The following is a 17,641-nucleotide window of genomic DNA, read 5'->3' as shown; positions in this document are numbered from 1 at the left end:
CTATAGAAAACTTTTTTTCTTTAACTTCAATTTCCTTGATTACTAATTGGTAGAGTATATAGTTATGTCCCATGTAGCTTGTCTCTTTTGTGAAATATCTATTCAAGGATTTTTCTCATTTTCCTGTTACCTTTTTTGAATCATTGAAGTTTTGCAAATGCAATACATGTACTGCCCCTTTGTCATTTATTTGTGTTACAAATAACTTTTCTCACACAGTTGTTTTCATTTTTATGTCATCTATTAATAAATAGAAGTTCTTCTTTTTCATATACCATTATTACTAATGTGTTCTTTATGAGTTATCCTTGAGCCATCTCGCTTAAGGAGGTATTATCCTATATGCTTCTAGTTTTGCCTTTCACATTTAGACTTCTTTAATCTACCTGGAAGCAATAATTCACTGACATATTAGTTTTAAAATGAATTTTGATTTCTGATAGGCATGCAAATCGACCTTATTTTATAGATGTCTCATCTATTTTGGCTCTTGACATCATAAATATCTATTGTAATTAGTTTGTCAATTTTTGCACATAAAGGTTAGCTTTTGATTGGGATTGCATTGCACCTGTGTATTGATTTGGAGAGTATTGACATCTTTAGAATATTAGTCGTCTAATTTATGAACATGAGACATATTACCATTGATCTAGGTTTTTCTTTAGTGTCTTCCAATGCTTCACTATTTTCTCTATAAAGGTTTTGCATACATCATGTTAGAATTTTTCTTATGGAATTCATATTTTGATGGTATTATAATGTCTTTCATAAAATTTTATTTTCCAACTTGTTCTTGGTACTCAGAACAGCAGATCTTTCTTTACTGATCTCGTAGCTGTTACACTTGTGATTTATCACATAAATTTTAAAAATATTTTTTCTGATTATTCCTTTAGGCTTTTTTCTTTATACAATTATATTGAAATAAATGCAGTCTTTTTCTTCCTCTTATGATCCTAATTTTTAAAATGTACTTTTGTTTACTCTCTTTCAAGGAGGATATCACATTACTTTGATGTAAAAGTAAAATTATGTCCTTGACATTAATGCGATTTTTACTTTAAAAAGCTACTAATTACCTATATAGTAATATTTGCGGCCATATTTCTCTAATGTTAATAGCACAAAATCAATTTATTTTTGTTAGAATTGGCTTGATAGAACCTTTTGCCATCATTTTTTCTTTTAATCACTTTAATATTTTTTTCATTCTAAAAGTCTTTGTCGGGGCTGGCCCCGTGGGCGAGTGGTTAAGTTCGCTCCCTCTGCTTTGGTGGCCCTGAGATTCACCGGTTCAGATCCTGGGCACAGACCTAGCTCTGCTCATCAAGCCATGCTGAGGCGGAGTCCCACATAGCAGAATAGAAGGACCTACAACTAGAATATACAACTACGTACTGGGGGACTTTGGGGAGAAGAAACAAATAATAAAAGTCTTTTTAACTCGAGCAGTTAATCCATTTGCTTTTTTGTAATTAATCATGTATTTGAGTTATATATACTTGCTTCTTTCATTTTTGTCCTACTTATAATTTTCTTGGTGGTGTCCCATCTATTTTTTGAAGCTTTAATGAGGTATAATTGATATATGAAAACTGCGCATATTCAATGCATATAATTTGATGAGTTTGGACACGTACATACACCTGTGATACCATCACCACAATCAAACTAATAAATATAGCCATCATCTCCAAAAGTTTCCTTGTGTCCTTTTTTGTGTGTGTGTGGTAAGAACACAATGTGAGATAAAGTCTTCACTAAATTTTAAGTGCATTATATCATATCATTAACTACAGGCACTCTGTTGTCTGCAGATCTCTAAAGCTTACTCATCCTGTATAACTGGAACTGTATACCCATTGACAAACGACTCCATGTTTCTCCATCCTCCATCCCCTGGAAAATACCATTCTATTTTCTTCTTCTACAGCTTAGGCTATTTTATAACACTCATATAAGTGGAGTCATGCAGCATTCGTCCTTTTGTGACTGACCTATTTCACTTAGTATAATGTCCTTCAGGTCCATCCGTGTTTTTGTCAATGGTAGGATTTCTTTCTTTTTTAAGGCAAAGTGATATTCCATTATATGTATATACCACATTTTCTTTATCCATTCTTCTGTTGGTGGATATTTGTGTTGTTCCCACATATTGGCTCTTGTGAATAATGCCATAGTGAACATGGGAGTGCAGAAATCTCTTTAAGATCTTGATTTGAATTCTTTTGGATCTATCTCCAGAAGCGGGATTTCTGGATCATATGGTAGCTCTATTTTTAACTTTTTGAGGAACCTCTGTACTGTTTTCCATAGTGGCTGCACCAGTCTCCATTATCACCAATGGGGCACAGGGTTCCCTTTGCTCCATGACTTCACCGACACTTGCTATCTCTTGTCATTTTGATGACAGCCATTCTAACAGGTGTAAACTGATATCTCTTTGTGATTTTCATTTGCATTTCCCTGATGATTAGTAATGTTGAGCATCTTTTTATGTACCTGTTAGTCATTTGTATGTCCTATTTGGAAAAATGTCTATTTGGTTCCTCTACTCATTTTTTAATCAAATTATTTTTTTGCTATTGAGTTGTATGAGATTTTCATATATTTTGTATATTAATCCCTTATCAGATATATGACTTGCAAAAATTTTCTCCCATTCAGTAGGTTACTTTTTCATTTTGTTGATGGTTTCCTTTGCTGTGCAAAAGCTTTTTAGTTTGATATAGTCCCAGTTGCTTATTTTTGCATTTGTTGCCTTTGCTTTTGACAAATCCAAAAATATATTGGCAAGACTGATGACAAGGAGCTTACCGTTAGGTTTTCTTCTAGGAGTTTTATGGTTTCAGGTCTTATTTTCAAGTTTTTAATCCTTTTTGAGTTGATTTTTTGGTATGAGGTAAGATGGGGAACCAGTCTCATTCTTTTGCATGTGGCTGTCCAGTTTTCCTAAAAAGGCCATTTATTAAAGAGACCGTCCTTTCTCTGTTGTATATTCTTATTTCTGGGCTCTCTATTCTATTCCATTGATCTATGTGTTTGTTTGTATGCTAAAACATACTGTTTTAATACTATAGCTTTGTAACATAGTTTGAAATCAGGGAGCATGATGCCTCCAGTTTTATTCTTCTTTCTGAAGATTGCTTTGGCTATTCAGGGTCTTTTGTGGTTCCATACAAAAGTTATGCTTGTTTGTTCTATTTCTATGAAAAATGCCACAGGAATTTCGATATAGATTGCATTGAATCTGTAGACCACTTTGGGTAGTATGGACATTTTAACAATATTAATTCTTCCAGTCCACGAGTATGAAATATCTTTCTATTTATTTTTTTCTTCTTCAATTTCTTTCATCAATGTCTTATAGTTTCAGTGTATAGATTTTTCACTTCCTTAGTTAAATTTATTTCTATTTTATTCTTTTGGATGTAATTGTAAATGGAATTGTTTTCTTAATTTCTCCTTCTGATAGTTCATGATTAGCGTATAGAAATGCAAATGATTTTTGTATATTGATTTTGTAACCTTATTGAACCCATTGATTGGTTTCTACAGTTTTTTGGTAAAGTTTTTAAGGTTTTCTATATATAAAATCATGTCATCTGCAAACAGAGACAGTTTTATTTATTCCTTTCCAATTTGGATGACATTTTTTCTTTTTCTTGCCTAATTGCTCTGGCTAGGACTTCCAGTACTATGTTGAATAAAAGTGGTTAGAGTGAGTATCCTTGTCTTGTCCTGATCTCAGAGGAAAATCTTTCAGGTTTTCACTGTTGAGTATAATCTTAGCTGTGGGCTGGTCATACATGACATTTCGTTTGTTGAGAAATGTTCCCCTATACCCAGTTTGTTTAGAATTTTTATCATGAATGGATGTTGAATTTTGTCATATGCTTTTTATGCATCTATTGAGATGATCATATGATTTTTATCCTTCATTTTGTTAATGTGGTGCTTTCTTTAATTTGAGGGGGAAAATATTATAGACACAGGAGATTGTAATATTAGTACAGAGAAGTCCATTTATCCAGTTTCCCCCATGGTCACATCCTATGTAACTTTAATAAATATTAAAAGCAGGAAATTGACTTTGATATAATGTATATATGTTTATAATGCATACAATATATACTATGGCATTTTTATCACAAGTGTAGGTTCATGTAGCCATCACTGCAATTAGGATAGAGAAATATCCTATGACCACAGCTATGTCTTTTGTACTATTCATTTGTACTGAGCCCCCACCCTGCCCTTCACCATCCCTAACCCCTAACAGCTACTAATCTGTTTTCCATTTGTCATTTGGAGAATGTCATATAAATAAAATCACACAGCATGTAAACACTGAGGTTTTTTCACTCAGCATACTACCCTTGAGATTTTTATATTTGAAGTGAGTTTCTTATAAAGAGCGTATAGTTGGATCACAATTATTTTTATCCAATCTACTAATCTCTCTTTTCCTTGGTGCATTTTGACCATTTATATGTAATTATTGATATGTTAGAACTTAATCATTTATGTTTGTTTTGTTTTTTGTTTCTCATTTTTGTTTTTCCTATCTTCCTGTTGGTTACTTAAACATATTGTGGAATTCCACTTTTTATTCATCTAAAGGGTGTTTAAGTGTATCTCCTTGTATAGATTATTTAATGGTTGCTCTAGATATCACATTATGTTTACATACCTTATCACAGTCTACTGATGTTAACATTTTCTCAGTTCAAGTTAAGTGTGGAAATCCCACTTCCTTTATGTTTCATCACCCTCTCCCATTTGTAATCTAATTATCTTAACTATTTTTTCTACACACTTGGAGCACCACATTAGAGAGTGTTGTAACTTTCATTTCAATTCCTACACGTTGTATATTAAACTTGATCAGAGAAGGACAGTGTATTGTACTTACACATATGTTTGCTCTTCGCAGTGGTCTTTGTTCCTGTTATATCAAGGTTTCTTCATTTATTGTTTCCTTTCTGTTTAGATAAATTATTTGGGCCATTCTTTTAGGTTAGGTCTGCTGACAACAAATCCTCTTACTTTTCTTTTTTTTTTGTATTAAGGTAACATTGGTTTATAACATTATATAAATTTCAGGACTATCTCCTTATATTTCCACTTCTATATAGACTACATTGTATTTGCTACCAAAAGTCTAGTTGCCATCTGTCTCTATACAAATGTGCCCATTTACCCCTTGCAGCCTCCTCCATCCCCCTTACCAATCTATTCTGCGAGTGTGTTTGCTGTTGTTTGTGTTTTATCTTCCACATATGAGTGAAATCATATGGTATTTGGCTTTCTCTGTCTGACATTTCACATAGCATAATTCTACAGTTTGTTCTTTTTTCTTGGGATTGCTTTGGCTATTCGGGGTCTTTTATTGTTCCATAAATTGCACTGAATCTGTAGATTACTTTAGGTAGTATGCATATTTTAACTATGTTAATTCTTTCAATCCATGAGCATGGAATATCTTTCCATTTCTTTGTGTCTTTGATTTCTTTCAACAATTTTTTATAGTTTTCAGTGTACAGGTCTTTTAACTCTTTGCTTAAATTTATTCCTCAGTATTTTATTCTCTTTGTTGTGATTGTAAATGGGATCGTAAATGGGTATTTTTGATTTCTCTTTCTGTATTGTTGTTAGTGTATGGAAATGCCACTGATTTTTGTATGTCAATTTTATACCCTGAAACTTTATTGTATTTGTTTATTATTTCTAATAGTTTTTCTAATAGTTTTTTGGTGGATTATTTAGGGTTTTCTATACATAAGATCGTGACATTTGCGAATAGTGAAAATTTTACTTCTTCCTTTCCAGTTTGAATCCCTTTTATTTATTTTTCTTGCATTTTATTTTAATTGCTCTGACTAGGACTTCCAGTACTATGCTAAATAAAAGTGGTGAAAGCGGGCATCCTTGTCTTGTCCCTGGTCTTAAAGGGGTAACTTTCAGCTTCTCACTGTAGAGTATGATGTTAGCTGTAGATGTGTCATATATGGCCTTTATTATGTAGAAGTGCTTTCCTTCTATACCCATTTTGTTCAGAGTTTTTATTATAAATGAATGGTGAATCTTGTCAAATGTTTTCTCTACATCTATTGTGATGATCACGTGATTTGTATTCCTCATTTTCTTAACATGGTTTATCACCTTGATTGATTTGTAGATGTTGTACTATCTTTGCATCCCTGGGGTAAATCCCACTTGATTATGGTATATAATCTTTTTAGTGTGCTATTGTATTTGATTTGTTAATATTTTGTTGAGAATTTTTGCATCTATGTATGTTTATCAGTGATATTGTCCTGTAATTTTCTTTTTTGTGTGTTGTCTGTGTCCTGTTTTGCTATCAGGGTAATTTTGGCTTTGTAGAATGAGTTAGGAAGCATCCTCCACTCTTCAATTTTTCGGAAGAGTTTGAGAAGGATAGATATTAAATCTTCTTTGAATGTTTGATAGAATTCACTAGGGAAGCTGTCTGGTGCTGGACTTTTTTTGGGGGGGAGCTTTTTGATCACTTTTTCAATCTCCTTACTAGTGATTGGTGTATTCAGAATCTCTATTTTGTTGGCATATAGCATGTCGTAGTATTGTCTTATAATTCTTTTTATTTATGTAGTATCCATTGTATTTCTCCTCACTTTTTTCTGACTTTATGTATTTGAACCTTCTCTCTTTTTTTCTTATGAGTCTATCTAAATATTTGTCAATTTTGTTTATCATTTCCAAGAACTGGCACTTAGTTTCATTGATCTTTTCCATTGTCTTTTTAGTCTCTATTTCATTTATCTCCTCAGATTATTATTATTTTCTTCCTTCTGCTGGTTTGGGCTTTCTTTTTTTTAGACTGTTCCTTTGAGATTTTCCTTGTTTCTTCAAGTAGGCCTGTAGTGCTATAACCTTCCCTCTTAGTTCTGCCTTTGCTATAGCTTATAGATTCTGGTGTGTTGTATTTTCATTTTCATATGTCTAAAGATATTTTATTTTATTTCTCCTTTGATATCTTTGCTGACTCAGTAGTTGTTTAGTAGCATTTTGTTTACACTCCACATATTTGTGACTTTTCAAGTTTTCTTCTTGTCATTGATTTCTAGTTCCATACTGTTGTGGTGGGAAAAGATGCCTGATATTATTTTAATCTCCTTAAATTTACTGAGACTTGTTTTGTGGCCAAATATGTGTTCTATCCTGGAGAATGTTCCATGTGCATTTGAAGAGAATGTGTTCATCCTCTTACTTTTCCTTCATCTGAGAATGTATTGATTTCCCCCTTATTTCCTGGAGGATATTTTAGTAGATATAGAATTCTAGATTGACAGTTCTTTTCTTTTAGTGTTTGAAAGATATTGTGTACTTCCTTATGACCCCTATGGTTTCTGATGAGAAGTCAGCTGTCATTTAAATTTGTTTCCCTTATAGGTAATGCTTCATTTGTCTCTGGCTGCTTTCAGGATTTTTATTTGTAGTTTTTAGAAGTTTGATAATGATATGCCTTTACGTGTATTTCTTTGGGGTTTTCTTTTAGGACTTAGTCAGCTTATTGAATCTGTAAGTTATGGTTTTTGCCAAATTTGGGAAATTTTCAACCATTATTTTTTTTCTTTCCATGGATGCTGTATGTAACCATTATTTATTTAAATATCTTTTAACAACACCTATCCCCACCCATCCTCTCTTTCTGTGACTTTGATGAGAGGAGTATAAATCTTTTCCTATAGACCCACATGTCCCTAACTTGGTTTATTTCTTTCAGTGTCTCTCCTCTGTGTCACACAGAGAGGGTGTATTTGGTGTTGGCATCTGTTGATTATATTTTCTCATTCAAGTTGAGCTTTTCCTGGCTTTGGTATGATGAATAATTTTTTTATTGAAACCTTAAAATTTGGGGTATTATGTTATGAAGCTCTGGATCTTATTTGAATCTTGTTTTACCAGAACTCCTCTGACAAATGTGGCAGGGAAAATGTTATTGTCTCATTACTGCTAGGTGACCATGTTCGCAATTCAGCCTCCATTGGCACTGTAAGGGGAGGAGTCTCCATCCCACCAGGTGGTAGTGATAATACTGATTCTCCAATAGGCCTCTTCTGGCATTATCTCAGCTGTGATAGGAAGAGCTACCTCATTATTGCCAAATGGTGGTGGAAATCTAGACTTCACAAGTGGTTTCCACAGATATCATAAAAGGTGGGGGCCTTTAGCAGTGGTGAAAATTCTGGTTCCCCACTCAGCCTTCTTTGACACCACACTGGCTTGGGTTTGGTGTGCTTCCTTATAGTCTGATAAGTTTGGAAGCTTAGGTTTTCCATTTGACCTTTGCTGTGCTGCCTGTGAATGGGGCTACAGTTTTCTCCAGGGTAATTGTTTGGAGTAGAGTGGTTACTTTCTAAAACTTTTCTGTCTCGCTGGGCAGTATCTTTGCTGGTCCTTTGTTTAGCACAGTAAGTTTTCCTTCTGGCTTTTTATTGTCTGGACTCTTTCTCATTTCCAGGTTGCCTGCTTTTCCAGCACTCAGTTTGGACATGTGAGGCAAAAAGAAAACCCTGGGAACTTATTACCATTTTGTTTCTTATGTCCTGAGGCCCCTAGCCAAGTCTTCCTTCTTCTTTCCACCATTCTGAGTCATATTTGTGTTTATTTTATATATAATATCCAGAGCTTTTAGCCATATTTAACAAGAGGAACAAGGAAAAGTAGTCTACTCCATCTTTTCAAAAGCCCAGTGTTCATGTTTTAACCTGCCTTGTATCCGACCTCTCACTGAAGTTATGTACATCAAGGTGTTGCTCAATATATGATAATATAAGAATTCCCTAAATCTTGTTACCCTCATTTGTAAAATTGGGATAATAATATTTATAGCCCAGGATTGCTGTGAATAGTAAATCACATGCATTAAGTAAAGATTTTGGCACAGTGCCTGGAGTTTAATAAATATTCAGTAAATTGTAGCTCTTCAAATAGGAACTGCAACTTCAAAAGATTTCAGTAGAAAAACTGGAACAGGGAATAAAGCAAAAACTAATGTCAAGAATAACGTTAAAGGGAAATTAACATTCAACAAATAATAATGATCCTTAATGTTTTTACTACAAATTATGTTCCAGTCTTTATAACTGTTTTATGTTTAATTCTGAATATCATCTTATGAGGCAGATAATATTATCATGCCATTTAATAGATGAAAACATTCAGGAAAAGAGACATAAGTCTCAGGTTTCAAAGAAGTCAATAGGTGGACAGTTGTAACTCTGTCCAGGCAACATCTCTCCAGAGAGTGATCTTTTCTGAATCTGCAATACCTCAAAATTTCCAACTGACCTCTTCAAATGATACCATGTTAAGTATAAGCATGACTTTTGGGACCACATGAACAAAATAATCTAGACTATTTTGAATTCATTCAAAGAGAGGTATGAACATACAATCCACATCCTATGTGGCAAGGTTAAATTAGCTCTTTACAGCCAATCCATAGAAAATAAGGTTGAGGACAACAAATTGAATTATTTAAAACACTTACAATAGAACAAAAAATAATGGCTATATGCTGAGAACAAAAAACTGATTTGAAAGTAGGAAAATAATCGGTACTCTAGGACAAATTAGACAATGCAGTATCTTACCAAAAAATTTTGCAGATTTATTATCACTTTAGATATTCAAGGTGAGGCATAAGCTACATTAATTCTTTGAGGCTACAAATTCCTTCCCACAGTAATGCTAAAGGAAACAGAAAATGAGACCAGAAATATCCTCCTATTCTAATTTCTCTTAGCTGTGGAACAAATGATTCACTGTTGGTGTTACTATTATAACCACATAGTAAAACTACCTATTAGTGTCTTAAACCTTATTCCATTTGTTTGCTTGCTTATGTAAATGTTTGAGGAGAATGGCAGGGAATTAGGGAAGATTGCAGAATGCACAAAATTCTACTGAAACTGAATGTCCGGTTAAGAACAATAATTGTCAAAATGTGGGCTCTCAACAGCAGCAACTGCATGACCTAGAAGATTGCTTAAAATGCCAATTCTCAGCCTCAACCAAAACTTGGCAGAATCAGAAACTCTGGGAATGGAGCCCCCAAATCTGTGTTTCAAGAAACCCTCTATGTAATACGTATGTTAAAATTTGAAAACCACCACTACAGACAGCATATGTCAGTTTCCTATACTCAATTTCTATTCAGCTGATGCTATTAACTTCTACATGTCAATTCAACCCAGTGAAATTCTAAAACCAATCCTACCAAGGACAGAGACATAAGAGGTACGCTATGTAATAAGTCCTATTGTATGGACCTGAAATATGATTTCCCTTCCATGAGCACCGGGCACTCACTTTCCCACTAACTCATTCCTTGTCGATGACCTTCATGCACCACCACCTTCCTCAATGCTTTGGCTTTGCCATACTACTGAGATGTATCTTAACTTCCTCCACTGACCATCAATTTTTCCTTCAAAGTTCTTTCTTGAATCTCTGCCTCCTTGACTGATATTCTGCTTGATATTCTGTCAAGATGTTCTAGAAGAATAATACATTCCAGATTGAACATTGGCAGAAGGCCATCCTGATAAAGTACATCTAAGTGGAATCCCAGAGCAAGATGAGCAGAAATTATCTAGATGCAGAATACACGAGGAGGAATATGTCTCAATTTTCCAAGGAAGGAGGACAGGGTATTTCAGCACCCAGAAAAAGTGTAGTTGGAAGAGAATGACATGGGGATGAGGTGGGGGAGGATATGTAGTTGCACAGTACTCAGCTTGAGAGTTAGATACTTAAGGCCTTACAAGTCAGGTGAAAGGTATTGAACTGAATCCCAAAGACAATAAAAAAACAAACACAAATGACTCATTGATGATGCGTGGTATGAGGACATTTGCCATTTAGAAATATTGCTCAGAAAACTGCAGATAATTAATTTGAGGAGAATAAGAGTGGATGTCAGGAAAGAAGGCAAGAATCTATGTGGGTTAGGTGAGGGAAAGATGGTGATGACTTGGACTGGAGTGATAGTACTGGAGATAGAGTGTTGCAGGTGGATTTGAGAGATGATTAATTGTTGCCAGAGGGAGTCAAGCATGAAACCTGGTTTCTATTATATGTGGATTAATAATATCAGTATCACATTTGCAATTCATTTTTTCTTGACATGCAATTATTTTTAGAAGTATTTTTCAAATTCCTATGCAGCATTTGAATATATATACATTTTAGTATTCTCAATATACCTTATTAATCAAGGATTAAAGAAAGCACCAATTCTTAGGAGAGAGTTAAACTCTTGCCAATTGCCATTTGCATTATAACTGGTAACCTTTAGAAACACAGACATTCTCAACATTACACATGATGATACTTTGGACTTGAAGTGAAAGGCTTATGTTCTTTAAAATATGAATGTATCATAGCTGCATAAGACATTCATATTTAAATATTGTTCAGCCACGAGAAAGAAGGAAATCCTACCATTTGTGACAACATGGATGCACCTTGAGGGAACTATGCTAAGTGACATAAGTTAGACGAGGAAAGACAGTACAAAATGCTATCATTTGTATGTGGAGTCTAAAAAAGTTGAACTCATAAAAACAAAGAGTAGTATGATTGTTACCATAGGCAGGGGGTAGAGAAATTGAGGCTATGTTGTTCAAGGGTACAAACTTGGAACTAGTAAATAAATAAGTCCTGGAGAGCTAATGCACAGCATAGTGATTATATTAGACAATACTGTATTATAAACTTGACAACTGCAAGGACACTAGACCTTAATTATTCCCACTACAAAAAAATACATGATGATTATGTGACGTAGTGGAGGTATTAGCTAATGCTATGATGGTAATCACATTGTAATATAGAAATGTATCAAAAGAACACATTGTGCACCTTAAACTTACATGATATTATAGGTCAATTATATTTAAATAATAAAACACAAAGCCATCACAGTTGTGCACTGCTAAAGAAAATCATTTGAAGTCATAAATAAGAGTTTTGGTAGAATTTTCAATATCATGAAAACTTGGTTTTTAATTTTATTCTTTAATTTAAAAATTTGTGGATTATCTCTCCCTTCAAAGTCAGCCTATATCATATTGGAAAAGTGTTGTTTCAGATTTGTTGCCTGTTTTTTCAGACAGCACACTGAGAGGTAACCTTAGGGGGTCACAGTTTATATTTTATAATTACCAGTAATTCAATTAAAACTGAATCAAGGTCAGGAGATATGGTTTTGACCACCAATTGTTTTATGTGATTAACTTTAACTCACATATCAATTATCCTAATTGCTACTGTATAAATAGCATTCCACAAGGACTGACGCCTAAGGATTTTTTGTATTCTACTCACAAAACAATCACCAACTAAATCTAAATCTCTTCTCTTATAACATAGATTTTCAGCACTAAACTGAAAAAAAAAAAAGTCATTGAACTTCAGTTTCAACTTGGAGATGTAGAGAGCTGAAAAGAGCATTGTTTCCATACTTATAATACGAAAGTTGATGAACAAACTGTATTTTAATATTTTTCTTGATTCTCTGAGAGAACTAAGGCTACAGAGAAAATGAATAACCCAAAATATGGAGAGAGACAGAAACTTGAAGGAAGAAACAAGACTGGAATATTTCTTTACCTAGGGCAGAAGATACAGAACATCGCAGAAAATAGTAAGAAGTTTTACCTAGGAATATTTAGAAATTGTTAAGGTGGAGTGGGCTAGTATGGGAGTGTGAAGACTTTGAAGGTCTCAGACAGGAAATTCATACCCTCTTTTGGCTTTTCCTTGAGGAAATCCTCTACGAGCTCATGGGCTCAACAGAGAGGATAGGAGACAATTCAGAGACAACTTTCTTTGTGGTGCTGACTGGGGGAAGTACACATAAACTCTGTTGAAACTTCACCCATGACCATCTTCCTATCTTCTGTAAGGAATAAGAGCTTTAATATGCAGCAGAAAAGCCAAAAACCCGGAAACAAAAACCTGAAATCTGTATCCTGGGTGCACCAGTGGAAAGCTACTGTGGGTTAGAGATGGCCACAGGGAAAAAGAAAAAGTTCTACCTTTAGGGGAGTGGCAGGAATATATGCCAGAATTACATCTGGAAGGGGACAGGAACATTCATGAAGCCCACAGCTCGAGTCTCAGGTTTACAGTGCCTGCCTAAAACTGTGGCCTAATCAATGATTGCTATTCCATCCCAACCTATCACCAACACAATAAAAAATATCACATAAAACTAAAGTGGAATAGAGGGACAGCTGCGAAAGAATTCTCTCCTGGAAGCAGCACAAAGGAAAGATCCAAATCCAAGTGAGCAACAAATTTATCAAAGAAATTTGAGGCCTCTGGTGTGCTGAGTGTAACCACAGCAACAATAAACTTCGAACCAATCCAACTCCCTACTAAGTGAAAGCAAAGCACTGTATTAAAGACCTAGTAGACAGATGTAGTTATCTGCAAGAATAAAAATATTTCCCTCAGTTCTACTGCCCTACATAACATGTACAGCTTTCAACAACAACAAATGAAAATTTGGGGCATACAGAAAGCACAGTCTGAAGAGACAAAGCAATCCTAAAAACCAGATTCAAATATGATGGATATGTTAGAACTATCAGAAAAAGATACAAAATAACAATAGCAGATATGTTAAAGTCTCTAATGGACAAAGTAGACAATATCATAGAATAAATAGGTATCTTCACCAGAGAGAAGAAAAGTCAACTGGAAATGTTAGAAATCTAGAACACACAATAACAGAGATAAAGAATTCTTTCAGCAGGCTTATCAGTGAAGTTGACACAGACAAGGACAGAATCAGTGAATCTGAAGATAGGCTAATAAAAATTAGCCAACTGAAATGCAAAAAGAAAAAAGAGTGAAAACAAACAAAAATAGAACATAATATCGAAGAATGGTAAGACAATGCTGAATTTAAAAGGGAAATACAAAATACCCCAAATAACCAAAGCAATCTTGAGAAAGAACAAAGCTGGAGGCATCATGTGTCCTGATTTCAAACCATATTACAAATCAAAACAGTATGGTATGGGCATAAAAACAGACACACAGATCAATGGAACAGAATAGAGAGCCCAGAAATAAACCCATACTTGCTAGCATATACGATTAATTAATTTACAACAAAGGAGCTAAGAATATACAACGGTAAAATGGCAGTCTCTTCAATAAAAGGTGTTGGGAAAACTGAATGGCCACATGCAAAAGAATAAAACTGAACCACTATCTTACTCCATACACAAAAATCAACTCAAAATGGATCAAAGACTTGAATGTAAGACTTAAAACCATAAAACTCCTAGATGAAAATATAGGTGGTAAGCTCCTTGACATTGATCTTGGTGATGATTTTTTTGGATTGACACCAAAAGCTAAGGCAACAAAAAGCAAAACTAAACAAGTAGGAGTAAATCAAACTAAAAACCTTCTGCATAGCAAAGAAAGCCATCAATAAAATTAAAAGGCAACCTATGGAATGAGAGAAAATATTTGCAAATTATACATCTGATAAGGGATTAATATCTAAAATATAAGAAAAAACCATACAACTCAATAGCAAACAAACCCAAAAAAATTGATTAAAAAATGGGCCACAGATCTGAATAGACATTTTTCCAGAGAAGACATAAATAGCCAGCAGGTTAATAAAAAATGCTCAACATCACTAATTACCAGAGAAATGCGAATCAAAACCACAATGAGATAACTCATCACAGCTGTTAGAATGGCTATCATCAAAACGACAAGAGACAAGTGTCAGCGAGGATGTGGAGAAAAAAGAACACTTGTACACTGTTGAATGGAGTGTAAATTGGTACAAACCCTATGCAAAACAGTATGGAGAGGCCTCAAAAAAATTAAAAGTAGAACTACCATATGATGCAGCAATTCTTCTTCTGCATATTTATCCAAAGGAAATGAAAACACTATCTCAAAAAGATATGTGCACCCCCATGGTCATTGCAGCATTATTCACAATAGCCAAGTCATGGAAACAACCTAACCTAAGTGTCCACTGATGAATGAATGGATAATGGAATTGCGTTATTTATATATATTGGTAACCAGAGGAAGGAATACTTACCAACTAATTTTATGAGGTCCGATTCACCCCACCACCCAAACCAGATAAAGATAAGAAATCTATAGAACGACAACCCTCAAGAACATAGACACAAAAACCTCAACAAAATATAAGCAAATTCAATTCTGTAATATATTAAGAAAGGAATGATAAATTACACTCAAGCAGAATTCAGCACAGGAAAGCTAGGCTGATTCAACATTTAACAAACAAACCATAAGTTATGGATTGAAGTAGGTGTCCCCAAAAATTCATATGTTGAAGCCCTAACCCCCAATGTGACTTTATTTGGAGACAGAGCATCTAAAGAAGAAACTAAGCTTAAATGAGGTCATAAGTTTGAGAAGCTAATCCAACATGACTGGTGACGTTGTAAAAAGAAAAAACATACCCAGGATGTGCACACACGGAGAGAAGGTTATGCGAGGACACAGAAATAAGTTGGCTACCTGAAAACCAAGGTGAGAAGACTCTGGGAAACCAACCTTGCCAGCATCTTGACCTTGAACTTCCAGTCTCCAGACTGTAAGAAAATAAATCTCTGTTGTATAAGCCTGTGGTATGCGTTATGGTAGCCCTAGCAAATTAATACACCATGTAATTCACTGTATTAGCAGACTAAATTAAAAAATAACAGTTTATGACCATTCGATATAGAGATAGAAAGCATTAGCAAATTTCACATTCATGACAAAAAATAAACAAAATTCTCAGAAATCTAAGAATCAAAGGGAACTTTTTTAGCCTAGGAAAGGGTGTCTAGAAACCTACAGGTAACATCATATTTAATGGCAATATACTGAATGCTTCCTTTCTAATTTAAAGGTTTCCTTTCTCCTCACACATATTTAACATCATACTGGAAATTCTATCCAATGCAATAAGCCAGGAATAAAAAGGTATACAGTTCAGAAATTAAGAAATAAAACTGTCTGTATTTGCAGAGGATATGATTGTCTGTGTAGAAAAATACCAAGGACCCTTTAAAAGAATTCCTATAACCAAGATTTTAGTCCAGCAAGATCATGCGATACAAGGTTAATATACAAACAACAATAGTATTTCTAGATGCTAGCAATGAACAAATGGACTTGGATATTTTTTAAAATATCCATTTATAATGGGACCAAAAACTGAAGCAGTTAGTACGTTGGATTGGTGTGTTGAAAATTACAAAACACTACTGAAACAAGTCAAAGGAAAACTAAATAAATGGAGATACATACAATGTTCATGGATTGGAAAGCACAGTATTATTAGCAGTCCAATTCTGCTTCACTTTGATCTATATATTCAACACAATCCCAAATAAAATCCTAGCTAGCATTTTGATAAATATGTGTAAGATGATTCTAAAATTCATATGGAAAGGTGAAGGATGTAGAATAATCAAAACAATTCTGAGAAAGAGAAACAAATTTGGAGGATTCATACTACCTGATTTCAGGTATTAGGTAGAGTATGAAGGTACAGAAATCAATATATTATAGTTTTTGTGAAGGGATAGACACAACGATCAATGGAACAGAATAAAAAACTCAGAAATAGACTTACAAAATCATAGGCAGAACTTCCAGTTTCTGATTCTGCATGTAAGAAGCCTGAAAGTAAACTTTTCATCTGTAAACAGGTAAAAAGCTGAACAGCCTGAAAAATCAACAAGTCTTCTTGGATCCATAAGAGAGGGGAGGGAAACCACAGATCAAACTGCTGCCAGCAAGATTGGTGAGACAGACAGGAGAATACAGGGAATCACGGCTTAGTGGAAGCAGAGATTCATGAGCTGAAACCACCGCAGGAACCAGTTCTGGTAGGAAAACCTGAACTGTAATTGATGAATTGTTGGAGGCTCAGGGTGGACAACATTGAGAGTTAAAAACTCCGGCAGGACCCAGTAATGGAGGGCCCCCTGCAATATTGTGAGGTTTACCCCCAGGAGCTCAACCAGGTTAACACAGAAAATATTTGAGAAAAATCCTCTTGGGCTTCTGGCAGGGGAAGGAGAGAAGAGACCACTTTTAGCACACAGCACTCTGTTCTTCTTAACAAGGCCAGGCCTCAGGGGAAACCAGTTAAGCAGAATCTAACACTACAGTGTATTAGCAAAACCAAACTCACCTGGGGAAGAGAAATAAACTTCAGTCAGCGCCGGCCTTCTGCATGAGAGAATTCCTTGAGTATTTTCCAATATTTAACTTCAGTCTGCTTTGGCCATCCCATCCCAGGAGGAGAAAAAAAATGAGAAACACTTGTGAAGTTTACAATCCAGAATCATAGGTTTGCTAAAAGACTGAGACCTAATCACAGGATTATAGCGCTCTTCCCTTCCCCTGACACCTCAGCACCACATTACTAAAAGCCTATTTGCAGCAGTTCCTTTTAGCTAGTACAGTCCGCCTGGCTATCAAGAAAAATTACAAGGCTTACCAAAAGGCAAAACATGATTTGAAGATACAGAGGAAGCATCAAACCAGACTTGGCAGAGATGTTCAAATTATCAGA

The 17,641-nt window shown here is 34.7% G+C and overlaps 1 long non-coding RNA gene across 1 annotated transcript in view; it reads right to left on the bottom strand.

Moving 5' to 3' along the window:
* Window positions 1–15,588: 15,588 nt before the first annotated feature.
* Window positions 15,589–17,641, bottom strand: part of LOC111773405 (uncharacterized) — a 163,548-nt gene continuing 161,495 nt past the window's right edge. The window contains exons 5-6 of the long non-coding RNA XR_011439432.1: window positions 17,258–17,341; window positions 15,589–15,662 (exon numbers count right to left, since the gene is read on the bottom strand). This is a non-coding gene — a long non-coding RNA (uncharacterized lncRNA). The remainder of the gene's footprint in view (window positions 15,663–17,257; window positions 17,342–17,641) is intronic.

Source organism: Equus caballus, chromosome 5 (assembly GCF_041296265.1).
Source record: "Equus caballus isolate H_3958 breed thoroughbred chromosome 5, TB-T2T, whole genome shotgun sequence".
In the NCBI taxonomy this organism is placed as follows: Eukaryota; Metazoa; Chordata; class Mammalia; order Perissodactyla; family Equidae; genus Equus; species Equus caballus.
Note: the sequence above shows the minus strand (reverse complement) of the source record. Positions and strands in the feature narration are given on the sequence as shown.